The sequence below is a fragment of the Dermacentor silvarum genome, chromosome 10 (genome assembly GCF_013339745.2).
Source record: "Dermacentor silvarum isolate Dsil-2018 chromosome 10, BIME_Dsil_1.4, whole genome shotgun sequence".
Classification (NCBI taxonomy): Eukaryota; Metazoa; Arthropoda; class Arachnida; order Ixodida; family Ixodidae; genus Dermacentor; species Dermacentor silvarum.
The window spans coordinates 7,318,826-7,336,566 of record NC_051163.1 but is presented as its reverse complement, the minus strand read 5'-3'; the positions used below and the strand labels follow the sequence as shown (position 1 = coordinate 7,336,566).

The window sequence follows — 17,741 nt, the reverse complement described above, 5'->3', positions numbered from 1 at the left end:
CTGCGCGCTTCCAAAGTGGCGAGTGCAGACGAACTGTGAGCTCGTACTGGCCTTGCACGAAGTCAAATCGAAGAGCGCGGTGTAGAAGGCGTGCGAGGCGGCCGTCAAATCGAGGACCAAGATGCTGCGCTCCTCGAGCTGAAAGGGCTGTCAAATCGAAGAGACTTACTATATATCGACCACGTCTGCGCCATGGCGATGTGGGCTTGTTGGCATGCTGTGTGTCTGTCCAACGTGCCTTGTTTTGTCCTCGTTTTTATCTGCGCTCAACTCCCTTTAGTAAGTCACCGACCGGAGACGTTTCGTGAACATAGCTGTAGACGGCCATTCAAAGCGAGCTACGCGAGTCAACGATAGCTATATAGCCGATAACAGCTAGGAAGGACGACGACGCTTCACACATAAGTTGACGCGGCGCGGTGTTTCAGTGCGCTCTGCTGCTGAGTATGCGAGGTTGCGGGTTCGATTCCAAGCCGCATTTCCACGTACGGCTGAATGCAAAAACGCTCGCGTATACCGCGCTTTGAGGCTACGTTAAGTAATCCCAGGTGGCCGAAATTAAACCGGAGCTCTTCCTTATATTGCGGCGTCTCGCCCAGCCCCTGTATCGCTAATTCGCGTGGAATCTCGTTGATGAATCAATCACCCTGAACGCGGGATTCATCCAAGTAAGCACGATCACGACGAACACGATAGCTGCAACAGATGCATGGCGAAATTTGGCTGATGTTGTGGTGCTTGAAGGTATTCGCGACAGGCAGAGATTGAGCATATATCGATGGCCACAATGAGTCAGTATATACAGTGGCGACCAGCTCCAGCAGCGCCTGCGCAGAACAAGTTGCCGTGAACCAGCATATTCCGAGCACAACGCTCGCTCCCCCCGTGCTGCATAGAATTAAGCGCGCCGTGTGCTCAGTCGCGCACTGCACACGACTGTGTAAAAGAGGAGCAGAAAGCGGCAGTTTGTAAACACAGAACGCCGCCGCTGGCTAGAATCAAATATCTGGGCCAGGGAACAGGTGCGCCGCCAACAATGAAGGGCGAGACATTTGAAAAGGGTGGGTAGAGGAAAAGAAAGAAAAAAAAAAAAAAAAGGGGGGGGGGGAGGGAACGCCCCCGTGCACGTGTAGTCCAATAAAAGGGAGCAAGCAAATTACGACCGTATATAGTACGCACATCACTACCGCGGGATTATATCGCCGGGCGACCATTGTTGTTTCCATAGCAAAATCGATTGCGGGGATTTCCCCGCACTCGACTTTGTGTTTTTGTATTTCTTCCCCCATCTGCGCAAATGAATAACCCTCGGCTGGTGGGCCCCGCGGTGCCCCTCTCTCTTTGTCAAGCTTGCGTCATAATAGTCGTTCGATTATCTCCTGTCACCGTGTCGTTTTCCCTCGGTTTTTGTTTCCTTTTTCGCTTCAGCGCGAGCGCACGTCGTTGCCGAGGCTGGCATAACGCGAACTTGACAACGCGACTCTTCGATCGTGCGAGCTGCGCAACGCCGTTTCGACGGCTGGCTGCTCCCGCGGCTGTTGTCCTTTTTTCGGGAAGGTGTAGTAGCTGTAGCAGACGCACACACCGCCTGTATATATAAGAAATGTAATTGTAAATGCCGCCAAACAATCTTCATTAGTTCCCTATATCTGGACCTAGGTGACGCGACATTTCCTAAGGACTTTTTTTTTTCTTTTACAGTAACAGCTGTTAATTAAGGGACCCCAACTTTCGTGACGTCGGTAGCAGCTATTTTAATTATGTTTATCATCAACATGTTCAACTGGTGCAAGACGTCGCCAGAAAAATAAAAACTTTGTTCGACCCTGCTTAGATTTCGATTCTGGCTCCGCTGCATGCGAGCCGTCGTGCCGACGTTGTCATATCATTGCCGTCGTCGTCGCTGTCGACGTTTGTCACTGTCGTCGGGCCAGCTATCGCTTTTTTTAGGTGTTACGTCAGACTTTCCATCGAGCGGACCCCCTCCATTTCTTCTTTTATTTCGGTCATGTGACGCCAGCTTCGATTTGTCGTGGCTGTTCGTTGCCTTGATCGACGAAGTGTAAGGGTATATATATACTTCGAAGCGAGCACGGGGCGGAGGTGAAGCTCGTCATCTTAAGATCGCGCATATCCGGTGCTGTCTGGTTGGAAAAGGGAAACCAACGATTGAACGAATCACACTTGCTTGCGTATGTTTATCCATCGCGCAAGGCGTCACAGTTACACATGACAGGAAGGGAGGGATCACGAAACTGCCGCAAAACGTGGCCGTCCTTAAAAAAAAAAAAAAGAATAGTAATGAATGCACTTAAGGCGAGGAAGTTAAAATTTAACGTGGCTTCCAGTTCCAGCGCTCTACCTTTCCTGTCGTCCTTCTGTTACCGCACCTCTTTTCAATTTGCTTACGCGCTGAAGCATGCCTTTGCATAATAAACGCACATATATGCATCAATGAGACGCGTATAGGAAATGCTCAACCCACCGCGGTGGTGGCTGTAAGGTTCTGGTGTGAGCCCGAGGTCGCGAGTTCGATTCCCGACCGCGGTGTCCCTACTTCGATGGGCGCAAAAACGCCCGTGTACCTGTAGCTTGAGGGGCACGTTAATAACCCCAGGTGCTTCCCCTCCCCTGCGGCGTCCCTCATAGGCACAGTGCTGTTTTGGGACATTAAACCGCACGAATAAAGAAAGAAAAATAAATAAATAAATAAATAAATAAATAAATAAATAAATAAATAAATAAATAAATAAATGAAACGCTCTAGCAGGCGCTTTGAACATGACAGCCCTTGGAGAAACGTTAGACGGAGATGACACGCCTATTTCTGAAACGCGTGCCCAAGATACGCGGAGGAGACGGCATATAGCAGCAGCGTTTATGGCCGCGGTATTTTATTCCTCTTCGTAAGGCTTGCGGAAAGGGATGTCGTTTGTGAGATGTATGCGTATCGATAGCATCGGGCGCGCGTTGAAGAAACGATGTGCCGTTTGTATCCGAAACAATGGAGGGTGTTTCGGTCCGATAATAGCGAGAACGCGGCGTCTACGCGACGCATGCTGAGCGCAGAGGTGTATCAAAAGGAAAGACGGATACTCGGATGAAGCGACTCGATAACGGAGGCACCTTGCCAACTCGTTCGCGGATCGGGAATATTTTTTCTGCTTCCGCTATCAGGACCCACCTTTGTACTCTATTCTTTTTTTGTAACTGATGGCCAACGTGTACTTGTGGCAATACTTTGCTAAATTGCAGCTAGGGAACAATACCGTGTGAAATTCCGGTGTATGAAGACTTGGCGCCCCGAAACACGCACAAGTATATTTTACGTAGAGCGTCTAAGAAGCCCCTCGTGGAAGAAAAGAGCTTCCTCATTGTGTACTTGGATGATCGCATCTTGTCTCGTAGAGGAAGTGGAATATATCCGGTTATTCATTACCGCTCTTTTGCAGGCAGAAGGACGGCCTGTGTTTGGAGCCGTGCAGAATCTGCTGCGTTGTTATTTTCTTGTTTTTACGTATATAAGCGTACCAGTTTCTGTCGGCCCATCATAGGAACTAGTGTTGGCTAAATGTTACGGACATTTAGCGTGCCTAAACGTAAGTGTAGCACCAGACTTCAGCACCAGTACTATAGATGGCGGCATCTGTGACATCGTGTTTATTTGAAGCGCGCGTATTACAGTGGCCGACTGCACTCTACTCAACTGCTCTGGAACGTATCGTCCGTAATTAACCGTTCGTAGTCTGCGGGCCGGTCTGTCCGTTCTCTCTTGTGACTTTGATCCCTGGACACAGCTACAGCAGACGCGGGAACAGGGCGCTCAGGACACTTCACTAGGGTCCTCAGGTGCTGGGCCCCGGGACCAGGTTACGAAAGGTGATATTTGACCTTCCGAGTTGCTCACGGCGTTGATTCTTTTGAAGGACTTTCTCTCTTCGCAGAACTAGCGGTGCGCGTCTTGCTCTATGCCACGTGGAAGGAACGTTGCGCGTTTTTTTTTTTTTTTTTCTCAATCGGTATACAGAACACGTGTAACACTGGTGTTTCTTCGAGATAACATGTATCTCTTGGATTGCATTGTCTTCGAGTGGTTCGCTTAACGATATGCACGCTCTCGTCGCTTTCGACAGCGCACCTGCTTTCCGGCGATTCTTTGACGAACTTGAAGCGAAGCCTCAGCTGGGTGTGTGTGTGTCGGCGTTTCTCGGCATTCTGAATTGCGGGTTTGTGCTGATGATTGGTCTCGCGCGTAGGCGGAAACTTGGCGTTTGGTGTAGCCGTAGCGCTGACTCTCTCTTTTCTTATTTTATTCTCGTGCTTATAGCTGAAAGCTTGATGCTTACGCCGAGGAACACGTGGATGCCGTCACGCTTCTTGCACGGCAGGCTATTGACCACCGTATAGTTTCCATCGTTGGGCGGCGTTGCCTTGCCAGATGGGACGCTGGTTGTGCCACTTGCTCGGTCGTAAATTATCCCAGCAACGTGCATTGGTCTTCTGGATTGATGCACTAAGTTGGGCTAGTTGTCGTTGTGGAATATTTCCCGCATATTTAAGAAATAAGAGGAACCAGAAAATGAAGCGAATTCCCTTCTCTTGGCAGGTTTTCTTTTTCTGCTTTCTCGAAGACACTGGAAGTATTCAGTAGTGGCAAGTTTTCACGGATTCACTAATTCTGTCCCGCAATGCTTGACATGGGGCTAGTTGGTGAAGTTGCATCTTATTGCGCTAGCGTAAGGAAACAGCTCGGACACGGACGAATGCAGGCTGTAGAATTTTGTTCACGTGTGCGCGTCCGATTTGTTTCCTACCGCTATAGCGCAGTGCTTCTTCCATCGCTCTAGTCGCGTTTTGCAAAACCCCACCACAAGCGTTACGTGGTTCTTTGCCAGTTAGCTCTTATGATTTTATATTGAAATGGTATTGCGACACCGCGTGGGAAGCTCTCGCGATGTCTGGGTTGGGCGGACGTATTATAAGTTTGCTCCTGTTGGGGACGTATTGCCCCTCCCCCCCTGACGTGTCCCACTCTTTCGTTAATAAAAAAGAAAAATAAATAAAGACCAACTTTAGGTCAAACTTTGAGATAGGTTACCAATATACATTAAGCACGGATTCAACATTTGATGGGATACATAAAGTGCAAAATGTGCATCCATTTTCTCAATTCAAGAGTAAAAAAGAAATCACACAGTTGGTGAAGTGAAAGGATGACTAGAAGCAAACAAATAAATAGAGAGAAGTTGCTACCCTCCCCCACCTCTGATTGACCGATAAACTGGCCTCTGACCACACCCTTTTCAGTTATCGCTTCTTCAGCTTCAACCGGGTCTCCCTCGAAACTGTCTCGCCACTTCCTCTTAGAACCGCAGTTCGTTTTCTCTCGCCACGAAATCGACCTTGATTACGTGGGGACACTGAAGACTCGACACATGGCAAAAGTGGCTGTGCTACTTGGTCACCGATGTAGACGTCGTGTCTTTTCATTACGTGTCAAGGTCGCCTGATGTCTTCCTCATCGAACTTCCATTGCCACGTCAGTGACCTTGACCGTTGCTCGGATATGTGGTCGTTGGGAACTTGTCGTTCCATGTCAGTCCACGCATCTATCTAGGCATCTCCATTTCAGCCTCTGCCATGTTCCCATTGTTATCCCGCTTCAGTGGGATCTGCAGCGTAGCTGCTGTATTATACCTCTGTCTCGTTAACCAGCGCTCCCGACTCGCTTGATTGTTGTCTGCTCGCAAAGAACTCCAGAGACGTCCTTCTAGTTCTCCCATTCTGGCCCGGTTGGTGCAGTCCCATTTTTCCATGGTCGACTAGTCAAGAATAAATGACGGAGTTGTCTTCGTCATTGCCCCGTTTTGTCTCGTTTAAGTTCTTTGCGTAATCGATTTCTCGTGTTTCGGGCCGTGCAGCTTGTTTTGCTTATTTGCTGATCGTGAAACCTCTTCCGTTGCCATTTGACAAATACATGGTGACATCCTTATCTCAGTCACTCGGATTCTTTCTGCGAAAGGCATTTACCTCGGAGCTTTACAGCACCGTTATTAGCATTTAATTATTTAGTTTAGTTGGGGTATTCGACGATCACATCTCTCTTAAAGGGGAGATTCGCCTCCTTGTCCAGGCCGGAAGACTGAAACACTCTAATAGGAAGCGCTTTATGAGTCAGCTCTATCAGCACTTGTGCGATATCAGAAAAGAAGGCCGTACTTCATTTTTGCGAATTTCGCAGGTGAACCGCGGTGCCGATGACATCGTTATGGCGTCGTGTATTTTGTGTATTTCGGCGTCTGTCGTCTAAGAAAACACGATTTGCTAGAGCTTTCGTACATTGGGAATATATATTTCTTTCTTTCTTTTTCTCGTTCGATTGCGCAATTAGCACACCTTTGCCAGACCTCGCATTGCACGACGTTACGGGGATCTATGCCGGAACTTCCGCCTCCATCCGCCCTCACTTTTGCGTCGCTTCGTGACACTTGAAGCCCGTGCTGTGAATGTCCCTCTTTCTTGCCCCCGTTAGTTGACGCTGTTATAAATACCGTGTGCCTACTTGTCCAGCAACAAGGTGCCCTTCAATAACAGAGACCTATATTGAAATTGCGTATTCGTGCGTCTGTTTGGATGTGAGGAGTTCGTCTATAGCGTCCTTTCTGCGTGTGACCTCGCTATGACGTCATCCACCTCCTATACTCCGGATCATGCTATAGATCACGTGGCCTCGAGAGCATTCTCTTTGACGAAGGCGCATACCATGGGACCGTGGCCGCTCGCGTCGGTATAGCTCGAAATGCAACGCGGGCATTGTCGCTGTCCACGGACTGGACCGTCTGTATGTAGACCATGGAATAGTTTTGCACGTTCTGGAATGCGCGCCAGCGATTACCCTGCAATGTGGGGTGACACGCGCACTAGCGGACGGATTGACCGGTCAGATAGGTTTGACGACCGACCACACTGTGCTCGCCGCTTTAGTACTGATTCGAGTGTTGCTCGTCATTCCGGGCGCAGGTTTCTTAATCACATTTTTGGCAGTGTTTTGTTTCTTCATCGTCATTAGATCGTGACATAAAAAAAAATGATACGCAGATACAACGCACTTCTTGGAATATGTGTGAGGCGAAGCTATATCGTGAAGCGGTTCATGAAATGCGATAAATTTGCCGTCTTGCGTCTTTGGCGTAAAGGAAACTGGGCGCGCGGGCATCTCGAGTGCCTGTAGTTGGCGTTGCAGGATATAAGTATGCGTGCAATGGGGTGGCCTAGTCAGACATACAGCCGCGTCTAGAAGCGCAATGCAAACAATTCGCTGTACAATTAATACAGTAAACATTTCTCTGTATCCGGTTGCAGGGTGCATAGCTCACAACGTGACAGCCGCAGTCTGGGGCTTTTATAAGTGTCCAGGCTGTGGAACATGGCTTTGAGGCGGCACCTAAAATAACCTGGGAACGGAAACGACGAGATACACGCCGCGGGCACAAGTGTGTGGCGCGGGTTCGCTGCGTAGACAAGCACAGCTGTTTCGCCCTCGTGATACACAACGTTGGCCCCGCCTTCTGTTTGCTTTTTTTTTTTTTCTTTCTGGTGATCAAAATACGTTCGCATGAACGTTCACGTGCGTTGGAACGTACGAACTTTGTTCGTTCTTTCTCATTATTTTATGTCGAACTCTTCGGCGGTGCCGTGTCTAGAGTCGCGGCAGCGTGGCTATATATCCGGCCGCGGCGTGCAAGTGTAGCTTTTGTGTGAAGAGGCCCGTGCATACGTGCGCGTGAATTACGACGCTCTGTGTCGTAATTCAACGCGGACATCGTATTTTTAGTATCTTGTGTTTAGTGTGACCTTCGGTGATTTTATTTCTGCGTTATGCTGCCGTACTATATTTTTTTGTCGTTGCTGTACTTTAGCCTTTGTTATGAATCTGTCATGGTGTTCTGCTTCTATGTTTCTATTCCCTCCTACCTGAGGAGTACCAGGCAGGAGTTGCAGCCTTTCCATGCAGTGACAGTTTACAGCCTGCTTTTCCTCATATTTTCTTCTCTCCTAATTGTATGTGTGTTTCGAAATAATCAATCAATGAATGAAATGTTTATTATAGTGCCCAGGAACAACTACACAGAGCGTTCGTACTGGTGCACTTAAAAAGTAATACCCGATACAAAATGTACAAAGAATCTGAAAGCACCGGAAAGATTTGCGTGGAATAGCTCCGATCTGGGCTTTCAATATCGCCGGCGCGACGCGCTGCTGTACAACGCAGATCTCGGAGTCCCACTCCCGCATGCATTTAAGCGTCGTGCAGCGGCGCGGCGTTCGTTAGAGAGAGGAGAAAGAAAGAACAATTTTATTAGGCTCAGGACCGCGCCGTCCCGTTCAGTGGGGCTGGAGATGGTAGGCTACCGCGATGCTACGTTTGAGACGAGCAGAAAGGTGCCCGAGCTGTGTATGCAGCTCGCCATCGTCGTTATGGTGTTAGCGATGTTCTTAGAAACCGAAGGACCGTGGGAGCAAGCCAAGGCACGATGCTGGAAATTTTATAATAAGAGGATATTTCTGTTCGGTTTGGTTTGTTAATTGTCAAGGTTGGCTAAACTGCAAAGGTATACAGTACGCAAAATGACGGAACACACAGGCGACAAAGGCGACGCGACAAGCACTGACTCGGCGTGCATTACAGATTGCGCGATCCCCCCAAAATATTTGGCTTATCTGGATATAGCAGCACGAGTTGACTGCATTTTGTTTTCATTTTGTTTGATAACACGTGATTGCTTGTGTGTAAGGAGGATCCGTTGAGTTTGCATCTGTTTAGAGGCTTCACAATTTTGCTAAATCGGGGTATTTCTCAATATACATTATTTCGTTTACTAGCTCTGATCATGGATATCTGTTTTAGGTCAATCATAAAGCTTTCCAAACGCACAATAATGGCGCTCGATAAAAGCGTATTCTCTCTTTCGAACTTGGTGGTGGCCTCCCTCCCGCGGCTCTCGGTCCGCCTCCGTCCCCAATTGCGTTGGCGACACGAGTCCGTTGATTCTTTTGTAGCCCCCGCGACGCGCATGGCGTCCTCCGGATAAAAGCCGCTGTCTTATGGGTTAGGCAACGGCGCGCTTCCTCTTCAGAAAAGCGCCGCGATATCGTGGCAAGTTGCGCGCGTCCTTGTCCGCGCCCGCCCGTCGCTTTCGGCGAAAAAGAAGAGCGCTATTCCAACCGACCGTGACTCCTGCTGTGTGTATGTCACGCTGCTCGCGCCACATTCGGCCTCCTCCTATATTACTCCTCCTCTTCCTCGTATATATAGCGTTCAGCCGATCGCGAACTTGCCGAGTGGTGCGTCCGTGTATTATTACACACGTGATGATATCCCGCTCTTTGGCTGATAAAGTTATGCCTCGCGCCGATTAGGGAAAGCGCGGACGGAAGAGGCTCGCGCGTAGGGTGTGCGTTTATGCTCGCTCTCCTTGGAAAGGGTGAGACGCGAATATGGGGCCGTAAATCAGAGGAAGCGCGCGGCCTAGCCCGGGAAACCGTGTCGCTGTTTAAAAACGGGGCGTGAACAGGGTGCACTGGAAGGAGTTTCCTTGGCGGAGCATGGAACGTGTGTATGTAGAAGCGAGGGCTTTCATCCGAACTTCTTCCAGACGTCTGTGGACCGCGCCTTGACGATCGTCCTCTTTTTGAGGGGGATTTATCGCTTCCGCCGCCGCTGTTGTTTTTCATCAGGGTGCTCGAGCGGCGGTGAAAAACGGCTCTTGTTCTAAAGCGTGTTTGTGAGAAAACGCGGTGTTAAGCCAAACACGATCCTATCTCAAGGCGAGTTATGTGGAGCAGCGAGACGGGACTGGTCGCAATTAAAGGCAGATATAAAGAGAGGTGCCTCTCAGAAGCGACTGTATATATAGCTTAAGACAGCGGGCTTGTATATATATGCACCGTGTGTTAAGTTCTCTTATCGCGTGACTCGTTGAAAACTAGTGGCGCGGCGTAGTATAGCACGGTGCGATGAAAGCGATAACTAGAAAGTATATCGCAGTGTCGGTACGAGGAGGACCTCACTCGAGGAAAGATATTCGCCCTCGCACACGAGCCTGGACACTCCGCCGAGTGGAGCCCAGTGCACTCCGTCCATTATTGAAAGAAGGCACTAACGACGAATCAATTAAAATTGATAAAGTAGTCTACGAAATGTCTATTTTTGTCATTTTCGCCATGACAGGTTGATAACTAGAAGCGAAAATGAATGTCAAAGATACATTTCGTGAATTTCGCTCCGAAACCTCAGCTCCGTTGCTTCAGTGTGACGTCACGGATTTCAAAGTATTTTCGCGTATTAGCCGCGTTGGCTCAGTTACCTAAAATTTCCCTAAACTTTCCAAGCTCAATCTTTGGCTGCTTTAGAACATAATGTAGACCTTTTTACCGATAATACAATTAACTATATATGGGCCCCTGCAGCAGGCGCCGTCAAAACCCATGACCTCACGGCAGGCTGGTACGGGAACCTCAAGGCAGCCTCGCCAACCGTCTTTCCTCTTTGCCGCTTTTGTTCAGGTATAGTACGCCTTTCGTGTCCTGTCGTCTAAGATATCATATGCATGACTGTGCGCTTTCCGACTGAATTTCTATTTGTAGTCTAGATTTCGTACCGTTTGTTTTCTCTTTTGCGTGCTGCGTTCAGTCGGCGCTGGTATAAGCTACAATGATTTCAAGCCAACTTACTCCGCTTGCCAGATCTTCTCAAGTTATTTTGACAGCCCCTATTCGCAACTACTTAATAGTTATCAGGGTCATATTGCATTCGGAAATAATCATAAACTCATACCAGCGAGTGTGATCGGTATTTATTTATGTGCGCAGAAAAGTGGCGCCAACGCAAACGACGCATACATGGAAATCCGTGACGTCGAACCGTATCGGCACTGCAGCTTTGGCGCGAAATTCAATAAAGGTTCGAAACGTTAGCTTTCATTTTCGCAGGAAGTCGGCCAACTTTTTCTGCCAAATAAGTGACAATAGAGTACTGAAAGGATACGTCGCCAGTCAAAGCTGATTCAATGTTGCTCTTTTTTTATCTTCATGTAAGCTTCCCGGCATCGAACGTGCTTTAGAGTGGTTCGAGGTTATTAGACTTAATGGTTAGCCTTCAGGTTTAGTGCGTTTCTGAAACAGAGAGTGCCACAATGTACGCCACATCGGTGTTAGCGCATAAGCAGTCGTCGTCTGTCGAGGCAGTTGTATACCATTGCTTTAGTGTGCGTTGGAACCCGACAGATAGACCAGCTATTCGGTGTAATTCACATTGCAAATTGCATCAAACAGTACGTCGTTTACGTGTGCCCCCAGAGGGCATGTTTATCCGCAAAGCTGTTCGCAAACACGACGCGGCACGCAGTGACAGGCGCAGCTGCTTCGTGACGAGCTAGGGGGTGCATTAATTGTGTGCACATCTGAAAGTGCCCAACTGCTTTAGCAGTCTGTTGCACTCTGCATGTAGCCGTGGGCGCGTTCGGATGAGGGGAATGCCTTCTGGAATGCATTCAAATATAATTCTTTCGTATATTTGTCTGGCAAACTTGACTCGCGAATGTTCTACATAATTGCCACCGCAGCATCTGTATGCGCAGGAACCCGCGCACTATTGTCGGTCGAGCCCAGCTTCCTCTCTCGTTTACCCCATCGGCTGTGTGGACAGACTGAACTGTTTCGACAGTCTGCAGGTCGTTGACGACTGCACTGGTATATATGGAATAATAAAGGTTCCGTTTCGCTGCATATCCATTGAGACGCACCATGCGTATATTGTCCATGTTTATCGTTAAAGTGGGCTTTCATACATTTTGAATGGCATGCATTGATTTGCGGTCTGGTTACCTTCTATACGTATTAGGAAGATTTATCATAAGATTTATCATTAGAGGTATATATACGTAGTCGCTCATTGGATTAAGTGTTCAGCAGGTTTTCGTTGAACACGCTGTTACAACATACTAATTTACAAGCGCTGCTGGATGTGTCAACTTTATCCATCTCCTACGTCCGCAGCATAGTTTTATATCCTGAGCGAAAATTAAAAAAAAATATATAGAGATAAGGCTAGGGTAGTATACGGCTTAGTCAAGTGAAATGAGCGATGCGCGCGCGGTCAGCATTTTAGTCATTCGCGGTAGCGGCTATCTTGTTACGCGTACATGGAACGAGTCGAGAGCGATTGTCTGAGCGATGTGCCCGCGATAATGCGTGTGAATGAAAATCGCGCGACTCTGCAGCACCGGCAATTAGTGAGGCGCTTTGAGGCTGCGCTGATCCTTTCTGCTGATACGAACGGGATAATATAAGAAGAAAAAAAAAACGAAAAAAAAAGGAAACCGGGAGTAATTAGGCGAAATGAGCCGCACCGCGCTCGATAGCGATCGGAATACATTAGTAGATTTGTAGTGCGTGTGGTTCTGGCGTAAGCAGGCGTCGGACAGATGTGCTTGCAATATTTAGACGTATTATATATCTATAGCTCGCATTGGCCATCATGTGTAATAGCAAAACTGGTTAGCTCTCGCTGGTGTTGTATTGCTGTTTTAAATGAATATTTGCGCGCTTTCCCCGCGGAATACAGGTTAGAGGCACAATGGGCGAAGAAGTGCAGCGTCACACAGTAACTTGCAGAGTTCCATTTATCCTAAATTGTGCGAACAACGAAAAACAGGTTTATAGCAGGCTCATGCTCGAGAAATTATATTTTGGCTTCAAAGTAGGGCGTGCTGCTAATGCGAGCGCGGCTACTATTAGAGTGTATACGGTACTCTCTCTAACGAGGGCTTCGCTGTAACACGCGAGTTCACGTGTGATGTATGTACTACGTGTGACTATACTATACTGTGCTGGAGCTCTTGGATTCTTACCGAGACCGCGAATCACCTGATTTGTGTTTCGATATTACTGCACGAGTGCTCGTGGGATAATATTCGTGTGTGTGCGTGTAGCTTTTTTCTTTCTTCTGTGCGCGAATACTGGAGGCCCCTCGGAGCGTCAGTTTGACCCGCCTGCTGTCACTCGCCCGACAGGCCCTGTCGCGCGCGCGGGCGTTTATTGGCTTTGACGGGCCCCTTTATGAGTTCCGCAATGGCGGCAACCGCGCGGTCCGAGGAGAACCCCGACTCCCGTGGCCGTCGACTATTTTAAAGCGGTCTGCGAGGGCGCTATGTTCATGCATAAAAAAAAAAAAAAAAAAAAAAAAGAGAAAAACCCGCGTCGAGGGGACGACGGCTGGACGGCTGCTTGTTGAAAAAAGAAAAATGGACCAGCCGTCAGTCCCGGGAATACACAGCTTTACGCCGTTCGCCCGAGTGCTTCTCGGCTCACGGATGGTATTTGTGGATACGTGGCTTCGGCTGCTAAAAGGTCGGTTCGTTCCTGTTTAAATTTAGCGCAGGAGCGGAATTTAGTTTCACGCTTTTTGTTTATACCACCCACTGCCGAATTACTCCGGTAAAACGGCCACGGTATAGCTATAGAGGAATTTCAGCATAACCGAGTATAGGGGATTGATTGATGGGTATAACGTTACAAGGCAGGGGTTACGAGAGTCGGCGTACTTTACCCAAACATCGGCACGCGAGCGTGTTGCATTCGGCCCCCGTCGACTTCGAACCCGAGACCACTGAGGGTGAGCGTATACTGGATGATGTGTACGATACCCTGGTATAGTGACATGTTGGGGCACTATGGTTATCCATAGCGCGATGTAGGTCTTCCTCCGTGATTAGAAAACGAAAGGGTACAGATAAAATGCCTTCGTGATGATGATGTCGCGGCATAGCATAGGGTAAATTTCTTTTTGCTTTCTTCGTTTTTTTAGTAAGTATATAAACAAGTAAATAAACATGAGCGCCCAACCAGCGAGTACCCTGGCCGTTTCGAAAACTCTCGCAATGTGCACGCGCTTCTCTTAACAGACCACTGTGAAAGAGGCAGAACTACTTTTTTTTTCTTTTTTTTTTTTTTTTGCGCCGTCCGAGAACGGAATTCGCCGCGGGGGATTGGTCTATACACTCCTCCCAGCTGCCGGGACGACGCTTGTTCGGTGGTAATTTTGAAAGTGTTGTGTTCCTGAAGGTGGAGGCGAGCGGATATAAGCTGTATGCTATTTAACACGTCGCGAAGGCCGGCAAGTGGCCGGAACGGTTGTGGAAAAGCACGCCTGTCTGCCTGGATTCACCTATACCGTACTGTACGGAGTTGCTTTCTGCAGGGGCCCCGATTGGTATAGATGCCAGGTTTCGCCTCTACAGTGGGGCCACGTTGGACGGTATACACTGCCGAGGCAGAAATTAAAGCGACTGGGCAAGACTAAAGTGAACAGAAAGAAGAGCGTTTTAAGCAAATGAGCGTTCCGAAGCGATAAGAGGGCACGTGAACGGCGATCCAATTTTAACGTTACGGCAGGTTTGAAGGGAATGACGAAGAAAAAGCTTATCTAGCGTTTCTTATTTTTCTCGCTCCGGAAAGGAGAATTAAAAGCCCGCTGAGGTGGTACCACCCTGGCGAGCTTGGCACGGCCAGCGTGAACGAAACGCGCGGCCGTCCTCGTATCGTGGGAACCGCGGCACTGCAGGCGCGCGTTGTATGCATCGCACGAACCTCCGCGGCACTGCAGTATCGCCTGCATGACAAGTGGCGTGCGCCGAACAGTCGCCGCTTTCCGCCTCCGTTGTGCGCACCCCGGCAAAATAAGTGCACCGTATCGCGCGGAACATCAGCGCCACTCGCTAAATGCGGTGAAGTGAGGGAGAGAAGCAAGAAGGTAGTTTTCGCGTGAGCCACGAAAAAGGGCATTGGCTCCCGCCGAAGCGGCCCGGATGGTTGTGGCATTCTGCTGCCGAGCACGAGGTCGCGTGTTCGACCTCCGACGGAAGTTTGCATTCGGACGGGGCTGAAATGCGATATATCGCGCTCGTGTACCGCTACCTACAGGTGCACGTTGAAGAACACCGTTCGTCTCTCACGGCGACAGTGTTACTCCGGGACGTTGAACCCCATCAGTGGCATAACGGCCTGTCCTGCGTAGCCCATGCACTGAGCAGCCGCGCGCTGATGTGGAGCGCTCCGCGAAAGTATGCCGGGAGTTATCGCCCAGCAACAACTCGTCGTGTCGCACTCTGCCGTCAGAAAGGGTACGGGACCATTGTCGATCGCCGAGGACCGCCTTTGAGCTGCCCTGTATACTAAATTCGGCTGATGGTGTGCGCTCCGTGGACCACACCCTCCGTTAGCGCACTAATAAATCTAGCAAAAGCGAGAAAAGGAAAGAACGAAGAAGAAAGCGAAGACGTTGGGCGGAGGATCTTCGTGGTTTCAGTATTTATTTGTGTGATCGCTAAGTTGTCATACCCTCGGCCCATATGTGCTCACCCTCCAGAGGACCCGCCAGAAACACTTGTGCGCTCTGTCCTGTCGACTTCTTTTTAACTTCATACGCATTTCGCACTAAAAGGGATTTTTCTTTTTTTTCTTTTTTTGGTCTAAAGAATGCTTTACTAACCAGCCCAAGGAGCTACCCGTTTGAACCCACAAGAAGGGTGCATGGTTAAACAGCGCAAGATAGCAACTTCTGACTCATGGTAGACGATAGACGAAGCTCTGGATTAATTTTTACCATGTCCGAAGTCTAAGCAGTGGAGCGTTTTTGCGTTCCGGCTCTCGTCACAGTGCGGTCGCTGCGGCCGGGAGGCGAACCGGCGACCTCGTGTCCGTGGACTGCAGAAGGCAACAACAAGGCTACTGCGGCCGGGTTAGAGAAGGCACGACGCTAAAACAGCAGGGCTGTCCGTACTTCGTCGCCTATTGTGTCATTTAAGTGTCACTTATAAGCGTACACCCTTGTGGCACACTTGGAACCCTTCTAGACGGTGAACTCGATCTCTTCCGCAGATGGCATGAGAGCGCTCTTCTCGAGCCAACTACGTCTGCAAGGACGACCTCCGCCGTGTGACGGACGTACACCACGCCCAGGAACTGGCGGTTACGTCACCACGTGGTGCCGGTTGCGTCACCGCCAGATGCGTTTGCTTCTTTCTTCCGAGAACCTGAGTCGATATAGCGAAGGAAGGAGAGGGGCACGTCGCTTCGCAACCGGCGCGTTTCCACTTCCGGTAGCGCGCCGCTGTCTTTTTCTCTTCCGCTCTCCCGTATAGCCCTCCCGTTCTCCCTTCCGCTACTCGGCGAAAGTGCGGAAGGGCCTGACGGGGTTGCGCCAACATTTCGTTCTTGTGTGCGTGCGAGAGAAGCTGCGACAATTGGCGATGTCACCTCTCTTGTCGTTCGCCCTCCTCCGTGCACTTCACGCAAGAACGGTCACGGAGTTACGACGACGCGAGAAGCGCATTGAGAGGCGTTTCGGCGAGGGGAAAGAAAAATTGTGACTCCCCCGCCGTCAGCGCCCGGAATGGAGGTCGCGGTGCAGAGCGAGCGTTTGGCTCTAGTTAATAATAATAATAATAATAATAATAATAATAATAATAATAATAATAATAATAATAATAAAAAAGAATGACGAAGTGCTGCTGAGAGGTTAGGTTAGAGGGTGAGTAGAGAAATAAATAGATACCCCGAGCAAGTTTTTCATACTGTCGCCTCTTCTATTATGCCGTTCGCGCTGCCTTCACGCCCATCACGTAACCGCGTGCCTTTTGAATGGCCTTTTTGTTCCGCGTCTATTCTGAGGCCTTTTATGCGTGACTGCCGAGTCTTGCGGATATATAGGTCGAGTCGCGGCCGTCGGCTTTCTCTCCACTGCGTGTGTAGCAGTCGGCGACACCCCTGGCACTGTCTCGTCGTGCGCGGTAAAGGGAGAGCAGCATGTGCGCGCGGGGGAGTTGGTCCGAAAGCGTGAAAGGAGGAGGATTACGGGAATGGCGTGGGCGTCGGTGGCCGCCGGTGAACGATAATCTATCTACATCTCACCTCGCTGTAATAGTCGGAATCCGTGCTTGTCCCCGCCTTCTTTGCGAAGCCGAGTCCATCTCTTGGGGCCCAGACGCGGTGCTGTCATTCTCGCGTCTGCGTTTATTCGTGTGTAAATAGGCCGAGAACAGATAGGAAATGTTATACTTTATTATATGTGGGCAAGAGGCCGCTAGTCATGGGTCCACTGCCTAAGGATCGTATGAAGTTGGATACGTTTTCTAAGGTGAGGTAAGCTGTTTCGCGAAACAAGAACACGGTGTTCGGTGTCGCATGGTGTTTCTGCAGTGGAAGGAAAGAGTTTGTGCCTGTGATTGATGACAGGTCAGGGCACATTACGTGGGTGTGTAAAATGTGTATTATTCGCCACACTATTTGCAGGGTGTCTGTGTTTCTTTTTCCTTTTCTTTTTTGGATTGGGGGGGGGGGGGGGGGGGTTAATGGCATGTGATGTGTCGGCAATTGCGCAATGGGCGTAACCGAAGATGTTAAGACTGTCGACCGCTCCCTGAGCAACACAGATATACGCTGCGGAGGCACTTGCTTTCAAGGACGAAGAGAGGTGAAGTATAGAGATGCACGGGTGTTCACCGAAACTGCCACCCAGCTGGCACTGCACAACGGAAAGCTGAGCGAGTGCGAAAAGGCAGGCGTGTGAACACGCGGACAAGAGTATAGGAGGCCAAATGTGTTGTCCTTCTTTCCTAGCAACTCTGCCTCAATACAGACGGTCGCTAGCCGTCTTTTGAGTTCAGAAACTACAGCAGCGC

The 17,741-nt window shown here is 49.4% G+C and overlaps 1 protein-coding gene and 1 long non-coding RNA gene across 13 annotated transcripts in view; one reads left to right on the top strand and one right to left on the bottom strand.

Moving 5' to 3' along the window:
* LOC119466304 (dystonin) overlaps window positions 1–17,741 on the top strand; it is a 228,329-nt gene that overhangs the window by 8,197 nt on the left and 202,391 nt on the right. The gene's annotated exons all lie outside the window — the stretch shown is intronic.
* LOC125940916 (uncharacterized) lies at window positions 9,791–16,509 on the bottom strand. Its single transcript, XR_007464078.1, has 2 exons — window positions 15,825–16,509; window positions 9,791–15,786 (listed from the first exon to the last, which is right to left on the bottom strand). It is a non-coding gene; the product is annotated as an uncharacterized LOC125940916 (long non-coding RNA).